The sequence below is a fragment of the Schistocerca nitens genome, chromosome 2, assembly GCF_023898315.1.
Source record: "Schistocerca nitens isolate TAMUIC-IGC-003100 chromosome 2, iqSchNite1.1, whole genome shotgun sequence".
NCBI lineage: Eukaryota > Metazoa > Arthropoda > Insecta > Orthoptera > Acrididae > Schistocerca > Schistocerca nitens.
The window spans coordinates 219,811,480-219,822,374 of NC_064615.1; positions in this window are offsets into that span (position 1 = coordinate 219,811,480).

Sequence of the window (10,895 nt, forward strand, 5' to 3'; positions counted from 1 at the left end):
AAGATAGTGTTGAAATAAACATCCTACCACATGTACAGCCGGCCGCTGCGGCCCAGCGGTTCTAAGCGCTTCATTCCGGAACCGCGCTGCTGCTACTGTCGCAGGTTCGAATCCTGCCTCGGGTATGGATGTGTGTGATGTCCTTAGATTAGTTAGGTTTATGTAGTTCTAAGCCTAGGAGGCTGATGACCTCAGATGTTAAGTCCCATAGTGCTTAGAGCCATTTGAACCATTTGAACATCATGTACACGACAACATGAATGAGTCGGCCGAAGTGATGATACCAAAACCACCACCAAAATTCAAAATCATTCGACGCCTTGCATCATTTGAAAAGAGGCAAAATCATATCTACATAGACCACACTACATGCCTCAAGCCTAGGGTGCTGAAAAAATGCAGCTGTATAGGGTGGTCAGAAAAAGTTTGAAAAGCTTGTAAGGGTGTCGCAGGGTAGGTTGTGCTGAAAACAAACTGTTAAGAAAAAAAGTACATACGTCGCGCCGTGTCCGAGTTAATTAGCACCAAAGTTAGCCGAACAGGTCGTTGCGCGCGCAAATTCAAGCGGCCTGCCGGTGATGGTGTCGTCAAACGTGGTCATCGTTTGGTTTCCTGAAACCTAACAGACAGCTATACAACAACAGGACAGGAGACGGTAGTAAGGATCGAATCTGAGCCAACGGCTGAGCAGTCTCGTGCGCTATCATCTACGCTGTGAGAACAACTGACATTAACTGTAACTGGTCGGCAGCTTATATTTGGGCGCGCAACGGCCTGATTGGATAACTTTGTTGCTAATTAGCTCGGAAACAGCGCAATGTATCGACTTTTTTTCTTAACAATTATTTCTTAGCCCCACATACCCTACAAGATCCTTACGACATTTTTCAGACTCTTTCTGACGAACCCATATGTCCTGCTTTGACCAATGGCGGCACCTACTTAGCTGAGTGGTAATGTGTTTGCCGACCATGCAGCGGTCCCGGGTTCGATTGCCGGCCGGGTTGGAGATTTTCTCGTCTCGTGGACTGGGTGTTGTGTTGTCATCATCACATCATCATCGACACACAAGTCGCCTAATGTGGCGTCGCCTGAAATAAGACTTGCAACTCGGCCGCCGAAGTTTCCCGGGTGGGTCCTCCCGGCCATCAGTACCACACGACCATTTTTTTGACCGATGGCCTTTTTCGAGGTACCCGTCTCCCAACGTCCATTGTATCTACCGTATTTTACGGACTATAAGATGCTACGGACTATAAGAAGCATCTTAATTTTTGCACAGTTTTTAAAAAAATTAACATTTTTACCATTTTTACTACTACACTGCAAAGTCAGACTAAAAATAATTCTTAGTTTATAAAACCGAACTGACTTTTAAAATCACTGAAAATTGTAATCCGAACTATCTTCTTCTTCCTCTTCGTCGTCATAGTTGCCCTCTTCATATATAAGATGGTCTTCACTGCCACCAAAAGCGTTACTGATGCCGCACGTCTTGAGAGATCTAACAATAAGGTCTTTTCTCACTCTAGGCCACGACTGTTGTATTCACTGACACCCTTGTTTGACTGTAGGTCGCTTTAAAGCTTCCTCCGGCGTGAATTCATGTTGGGTTTCATCCATCATCCATTGTTCCATTTCTCTATCATATACCTTTAAATGGTTTATTTATCTAAACGTCAAGAGGGTGCAGTTGTGAAGTACATCCTCCCGAAATAATAGCAAGCTCTATATTTCCCTGTCCTAATTTCTCTTTCACAGAATTTTTCAAATGAAAACTCAACTGATATAGCACAAGAACAGAACTCTTCTTCAATAAAGCACCTTCCCTTCTCTCCCACATTCTGTTAATCCATAATTTCATACCCGCCTCGTCCATCCATCCCTTGTCACGCAAGCGAACAACGACATCTGTTGGTATTTCAGAAGGTTTTGGCGTTATTTTTTACTTGAAAAAGATCACCTAACTAAGTTTAGTAGCGTCAGCACAACATGGAAAGACAACACCGTAGTACCATTTTGTCATGTCCACTTTGGGTTGGGGTTGGGTTGTCTGGGGGAGGAGACCAGACAGCGAGGTCATCGGTCTCATCGGATTAGGAAAGGATGGGGAAGGAATTCGGCCGTGCCCTTTCAAAGGAACCATCCCGGCCTTTTCCTGGAGAGATTTAAGGAAATCACGGAAAACCTAAATCAGGATGGCCGGGCGCGGGATTGAACCGTATGTCCACTTGTTTTTATAGTTACAGCTTTAGCACCTATCATGGCAACAGTTCTGTAACTCAGTACATCAAATGTCAGAGGAGTTTCGCCCGTATTCGCTATTTGTCTTAGTTCTACACTGCTTTTCTTTCGACGCTAAATAATAAAGCAGTGGAAAGATAATATTTTCTCTTCATACTCTTGCGGCATTTTCTGAGATTTTTAGTCCTGGTTCGGATGCAAAGTCCATGACGACACTTCATCAAGCTGTTGCACCAGCCAACTCCGCCATTAAAGTCTGTTAAGTTTCCCCTTAGCGCTAGCTTACGAGCATGTATTCGAATCATTTTTGTATTAATTCCAGTGCCATTTTGACAGTGTCCTGGAATCCATTTCAATATATGATCTTCTAGTTTTCCCCGTTTTGCATTCAGTCCTCTATCCCCACATTTAGTCTTCTTCATTTTTTTCTTTTCTTCTTTATTAGCCCGCCAATCGCGAATGGCTTTTTCTGTCAATGGAGGGCTGGAATTCCGCTCAGCTGCTCTGTTTCCATGTTCTTCTGCATATGCTGTTACTTTCAATTTACAGCACGCATCATATGAACAACTTTTACTTTTTTTCATTACGAAACCAGCTAATAACAGAAATATTGTACTGTTCCCGATAGCATAAATCACTTTCAAGTTCACGGGCACCGTAGACTGCAATGACGCATCGTATAGGCTGGACAGTGTCCTGGATTTGTGACGGCAGAAGGGGAGGGAGACAGTGTTAGCAAGCTTGTGAATCCCCGCAACTCAAGTTCGTCGTATCGGTGCACCAGTGGTGCCAGTTGAATCTAGTGTTGCCAAATAGGTATCCCGCGGCATCGAATAGATGGCCATTTTTAGAACTGGCGGGAATGTTAAATCAAACACTGGACTTGTTGTATTAATTTCAAGTATAAGACGCACGTGAATTCTGGAGGCAATTTTTCGAACAAAAAGTGCGTCTTATAGTCCGTAAAATACTGTAGTAGCCTTGGCAGTGTTCGCTCAGAAAATGGTTGACATGGCTCTGCATTTAATGGTAGCAACACCCTTGGAAACCGACTGCCATTGGCAAGATGTGACACCTGTCTCCTCGATCGTTTGACGGTGAGTATTCTTTCGGCTTATTACATAGGTGCGAGTATTATAGTATTCCTTGTAAACACGTTGAGCAGTCCACGTTGATATACCATTGAATGTGGAAAATTCATTCACGGTGTGGTCATGGGCACGTCCAAACAGGATAGCTCCTATCTGTCATTCCATCACGTCTCCACGTCGACCTAGCTTACTGAATTGAGTCCATGCAACCTATTTGTGTGTGTGCGCGCGCGCGCACACGCACACACACACACACACACACACGCACACACACACACACACACACACACGAGCGTGTGCTCCAACGTTATCAGCGGCTGACTAATATTTCGTTATGTCAACTCATCATTTTCAAATAAAATTTGTTTCCCACAAATTTCACAATAGATTTCCAATTTTAACCCTTTATTCGTAACTACCAGTGCCTGATATTAGTGTTTCTATGGATAATTTAGCATCTATAGACTACAGGTCGATGAACAGAAAAAAAACTTGACATTACTCTCTTCGTTATGCGCTAGGCATGTTGAATTACACTTGAATAAACGTGAAATACAATAAACAAGTTTACTACGCACTAACTCATGTCCTCTTGCTAGCTAGGCACATAGGCACAGAACGTAAAGTAAAGTTGACTCCCTCCTCCACCCCCACCCCCCCCCCCGCCCTAAAAAATGCCCGCCGCCCGAAAAAATGGAAAAGAAAAACTTAGTCCGAGCAAATAGTCCCGACAAAGACAGTGGCTTCCATCCAGACGATTCAAACAGTCCATTTCCAATCATGGTCAGACTCCACACTCTACATAGATAAATGGGTTCTTCATTATAATTTACAGCAATAAACATCGGTATTGGCGCGCCTGGAGGTTTGATATTCTAACGGATTCCACTTTATTTCATTTATTTCGTTACAGCCATTACATGGCCGCATCCGCTGTTGTACATTCAGTATGCTAAAGAAAGACATTATTTTCGTCGAAAAGGCAGTTGTGGCCGAGCGGTTCTAGCCGCTTCAGTCCGGAAGCGCGCTGCTGCTACGGTCGCAGGTTCGAATCCTGCCTCAGGCATGGATGTGTGTGATGTCTTAGATTAGTTAGGTTTAAGTAGCTCTAAATCTAGGGGACCGATGACCTCAGATGTTAAGTCCCATAGCGCTTAGAGCAATTTGAGCCTTGTAACCTCCCCACAAAAATTTAAATATGAATAATGAATGTGATTCTAATTTATTGTAAACTCTCTACAGAAATTCATTCACATTTAACCTCCACACAAAATTTATTTCCCATTTAATGTACCCACAAAATTCTTTTCTCATTTAATGTAAGCTCGAAACAGAAAAATTCCTAAACCTCGTAATAATAAAAAAAAATAAATTCAGTAACCTGGTAAATTTTGGACGACAGCAGTGCTGAGTCATGGCCCTGTAAGATCATTCTGAATAAAAAAGCAAAAATTCTTACCTCAATAAAAACGGCGAATATATCTGCTCTTACTTAACATTTTTCCGGCACAGCTCCGTGCAATGCTGGCCTATACATTTGTGATTTGTGAAAGGAAGCAACTGATTTTTGGAAATGAATGTTTTTTTTTAAAAAAATTACTTTATATTGCAAAAATTATTATTAGGACATTTTTAAAACATTTGGATGACAGTTCAGATACATTCCTAGATATGCGCGAGGCTGCTTTTTACCTTATACAATAATACTCAGGCTCAGAACTCCCGACCAGAGCAGACTCCAGACAAGCGCAGACTAGCGACTAGCAGCAACTTACTGCTACAGCTACACAGTTCCTACTCAGTCAACACTGCTCTCTGGTCAGCGATTCTCTTACACCTTGCATATCGCAGGCAGCGCATACCTCTTACATAACCCTCCACTGGCGGGGCAAAATTTGGCAGCGATGGTGAGTCAATTGAACTGGCCATGAGCAACAAACTTTTCTTAGTTAACTAAGTTTACAGTCACAGAATATATACATATATATAAGTGCAGAACATGGAATGAAATATAGTGCACATGCACTGAGTACAGAACATATCAAGCAATGACAAAATGTATACGCAATGAGTACAAAACATATTAACAAATGACATAAAGTGCACACGCACTGTATATATATATATATATTTTTTACCATTTTACAAGAACTAGGATAGGAAAGGGAAGGATTGCATCATGGTTGTAGCACAGTAGGTTGCACGTAGCTGCACTGAAAGTCCATATCTTTTTACAGAAGCACAACACCAACTGAGACAATCTGAAGTTCTCTTCCTTGAAGAATTAATCAGTGTAGCCAAGACACTGAAATGTCGTATTAATATTCAATGTTATCAATTTGGTAGTACATTAGGTACACCAAACAGTGGGACCATAATAACATCTCCATCGTTCAATGTGATGGACAGCATGTCGTGTCAACACCACGTTCTTGTAAGGTACACCAACGTAGAATTAGTGCAAAAACCAAATATAGTGCTCCATGGTCATGAGGATAGACAGGACAAACGGAAAATGCAGTAATTTCTGGTAATTAGGTCAGAAGGTGAAGGACATTAAGTCTTATGCCAGTCAACATTGAGAATTACACTAGTCTATCAACTGATTTGAGTAACTGGTGGCACTCATTGCCTAGTTACTGAACATTTCTGTACTATGTATGAAGTATTACAGAATAATGTTCATAAGTAATCTGATTATAGTGAACATTGGCACTCATTGGCCAGTTACAAACCATTTCTATGCATTATTCAAAAGTGATCATTCAAAACAAGAGTTAATTAATGGCATACTATTTACATAATTCAGCTAGTTATAGTAATCATTGGCACTCATTGGCCAGTTACAAACCATCAGAAGTCATCCTTCAAAGCAGGAGCTAATGAGTGTAGCATCAAGCTACTAGTATTCATATATATAGCATGTAAGTGACATAATACAAATATAAGAAACAGTGGCATTCATTGGCCATTTACTAAACATGTAGCAAGTATTGAATATTACAAAACATTTTTCATCATTCAAGTGACATACGACATATTTACAATAATTATTGGCACTCATTGGCCAGTTACAAACCATCAGAAGTCATCCTTCAAAACAGGAGCTAATGAGTGTAGTATCAAGCTACTGGTATTCATATATAATAGCATGTAGGTGACATAATACAAAATTAAAATAAGAAACAGTGGCATTCATTGGCCAGTTACCAAACATATAGGAAGTATTGAATATTACAAAACATTTTTTATCATTCAAGTGACACAGCACATATTGAAAATGTAACACACTAACTATTACTCAAGGTCTGTGATTAGAAAACATCATTCAGTATTACTCAGAACTCTCTTAAACTGGTAGCATTATTTGGGACTGGTAATACATTTTTTTTGTGCTAGCAATGCATTGTGTTGGGATCGATAATTAATTGCTGGGGCATAACAATATTTGCTTTTGACTTATTGCTGGAAATAAGGATTAGTAACGTCATTCGTCATGAGTCAGCTGTAGCAAGGTTATGAAACAAGTAGAGTATATGTGATCACATTCATGAATGACACACACTAATGGGTAAAAAAAAATGCAAGTACTAGAACAGGTTTAATAATTAACTGCTGACAGCCTGCATCAATCGCCTCGTATTCTGAAAGAAAAAATTAGTTAAGACCGCTATTATACGATGTGTATAGTATATTCTTGTTAATGCTTGTTAATTCTGATCCATTTACTCTTCGTGACGACGTATTGCATCTTCTTTCGTACATTCCGAAGGTGAAATTCCCATTTCATAGTAATCCACTGTGGTTTGTTTAATTTATTTCTTTTACACGTTATTGCTTTCCGAAAATGATGAACAATGATTAATGTCTTGCATTTAAATCATATACCCATTAAATAAAAACTGGTTTCTAGTGATATAATTGAGCATACAGCATAGCATGACGGAAAACATATTATGTCAAAAACATAGACAGTCTTCAGGTGCAAAAATGTACACAGAATATCATAATGTAGAAGCAAAAAAAAATGTAAAATAGTCACGACGTTGAGATATCATAAGGCAAAATGTCAAAGTCAACTGGTGTTTGTTACATCTTAAACATTTCATAGTGCATACAAACAAAACAGGAAAACAATCATACATACATGAAAAATGGAAAATGTGCACGGTCTGATGTGTAACGACAAGAAAAGCGACCTGCTAACCTTACCTTGCCGGGCACTTGCCAAGAAAAAATATGATAATCATCAGTAAGTAGTCACATAAATATAATTGCATAAGTGGTCATAAAATATGTAAGTTTATCTGGAAAAATGTGCACGGTCTGATGTGTAACGACAAGAAAAGCGACCTGCTAACCTTACCTTGCCGGGTACTTCCCAAGAAAAAATATAATAATCATCAGTATGTAGTCACATAAATATAATTGCATCATTGGTCATATAAAAATCAGAAAATAGCATTACAGTGTGATAAATCATAAAGTATGTTCATTCCATAAAAGGTTTAATATTGGAGGCATGGTGATTGCCTTTACTTTTTCTGGTTCTCAGAGTTTCGACGTGTACTACATTGGAGTGAGGAATGCTGCGAATTCGATATGGACCTGCGTATAGATGCTCAAATTTACTACACCTATTCTTTCCTCTGTTGGACAAATAGTGTGTACGTACTAAAATCTTCTGTCCAATGTGAAAGTCACGGCGTGTACAAGCCTGTTTTTGCTGTCTTCTCCGGCGTTCTGCGGCACGTTTGATGTTGTTCAGCGCAATGTCAATTATTTCATGGTGTCGTAGTCGACGAGATGTAGGAAATGTTACTAATTCTTTAATTTTGTTAGGTGGTTCATTATTTTTCAGTATAACATTCGGAGATAGCATAATAGATTCATTTGGTATGGAATTAATTACATCTTGGAATGAGAGTATGTGTGTATCCCAATCAATATGTTTTTTATGGCAGTATATTCTACATAGTTTACTAATTTCTTTCATTAGTCGTTCACAAGGGTTCGAAGAAGCATGGTATCTGGATATATAGATCGGAGAAATGTTTCTAGCTCGTAATATACGTGTCCATATAGCAGATCGAAACTGTGATCCATTGTCGGAAATTACTTTCAATACATGCCCTACATGAAATAAAAAATGTTTTACAAATGCTTTCGAAATAGTTTTAGCAGTAGCTTTGCGTAACGGAGTGAAGGTAACAAATTTCGAAGTGAGTTCAACAGCGACAAAGATGTAGCAAAAACCTCTATTAGTTCTGGGAATCGGACCAAAAATGTCTACAGCGGCCATGTGTCTCAATTTAACAGGTACAATGGGATGTAACGGAGGAATATGTGAAGTCGTATCTGACTTAGCTTTCTGGCAGATTTTACATGACGCTAAAACTCGTCGAATACGTTTCTCCATGTTGGCAAAATAAGTTCTGTCTCAGTATAAGAAAACATTTTTTGGCTCCGTAATGTGCGTAACTTAAATGAGTATACCAAATAAATTTGTTAACAAGCTCGTCAGGAATACATAATAAACAATTTTTGCTGTCAGGGTGAGAGCGGCGAAACAGTATTATTCCGTACAGTCAATGGTTTCTAATGGTAACATTATTCCTATCTTGCCAAAGGTGTTTAATTTCTTTCCATACGTTGTCTTTACACTGCTCTTGTGCTATGTCTCGTAATGACGACGAAATGAAATTTTCAAATGCAACTTGTTGAATGTACATGACGCTGAAATTTGCTTTGCAGAAGTTGGTTGCGATGTCTTGCTGATTGTTGCTGAGAGAACGGGATAGTGCGTCTGCTACAATATTGTGTGTACCGGGAATGTGAACAATTGTAAAATTAAATTCCTGTAAATAAAGTTTCCATCTGCTTAATCTGTCGTGTGTAAATTTAGCGGAAAGTAAAAACTGTATAGCTCTATGATCTGTGTAAACGGTCGTATGTCTTCCATAAAGAAAATGCCGAAATCTCGTAAATTCCCATACAACACATAATGTTTCAAGTTCTGTAGAATAATTGCGTTAAGCAAGTGACAGAATGCGACTCGCAAAGGCGATGTTTTTAATTACTGTACAACCATCTTCTTCAGTTTCCTGAAAAATGTGTACGCCTAAAGCGGTGTTAGAACTGTCAGTGGCAATGAAAAAATTTCTAGTAAGATCTGGATGTGATAAAAGTGGTGCATTCAACAAAGCTTGTTTGAGGATCACAAATTCAGAATGTGCTTGCCTATCCCAGAACCAAATAGTGTTTTTACCTGTCAATTGACATAATCTAGGGGTTTCTAAAGCAGAGTAATGAATAAATTTACGAAAAAAGTTAATTAAACCCAAAAAGCTGCGTAGTTGTTTCTTCGTCGTAGGAACAGTAATGTCACGTAAAGCTTGAAGTTTTTCCGGGTCAGGCGCAATGTCTTCTGCTGAAATTACATGTCCAAGCAATTTTATAGAAGTTTTGCCAAAGTGCGATTTACTGAGATTAGCTGTGAGTCCTTGTGCACGAAAAGTTCGTAACAGTTGTTTAAGAATGAGATTATGTTCAGACCAGTTAGCTTCTGCAATAAGAATGTCGTCTACATACATTGTGATTCTGTCTTTAAGTTCTGTCGGAAGTATAGTATTCAAACCGCGAATAAATGCTGCTGAAGAAATAGTTAAACCGAACGGTAATTTACAAAATTGATAACAGTCACCAAAACAGAGAAAAGCTGTGTACTTTCTGCAGTCCGGATGGAGTTAAATTTGCCAAAATCCCGATTTCAAATCTAATGTGGAATAAATAGCAGTACCATGAAATTTCTGTAGAAGTTCTTCTAGCGTCTGTGGGCGATCTGTTTCATTAATAATAATGTCGTTGATGTGACGCGAATCAAGTACGAGGCGAAGTGAACCATCCTTTTTCTTAACAATATGGAGCGGGTTTATGTACGGACTAACTGCCGGTTCAATAATTCCTTGGTCAAGCATAGTTTGCAATTCTTTCTTAACTTGTTCTCTGTGAATATACGGAATAGGATAATGTTTGGCTTTAAATGTGTCGTGCTGTTTAACTTGAAATTCATACATAAAACCGGACATAGTACCAGGGACGTTGTCAAAAACTGGAGCTTGATGTAAAAGAATATTGCGTAGCTGCGTGCGTTCGTCGTCTGTATTTGCACTGCTCTGTTTAATTTTATCAGAAATCATTTTTTATAACGTCATAGTCGGCTTCGTCTGGAGTATTATAGTTGTGTACGTACGTATCTGTGAACAATGTGGAATGACAGTCTATGTTACGTGATGCGGAAATGACCTCTGTACGATTAATTGTTTGTTCTTCTGCAGATAAAGAGTGCAGAAATTCTAAAGCCAGTTGTACATTTTCATCCTTTAACATTAAATAGGAGTTTTGAAAGTAAATAATTGCGTCGTGTTGTACCAGAAAATTCGTACCTAAAATAACATCTGTTGTCAATAAGGGAACAATCCAAAAATTTGAGTGAAATGTATGACATGCAATACAAAATGATAAATGTGTCTAATTTTACATCTACTGCTTTACCAGATA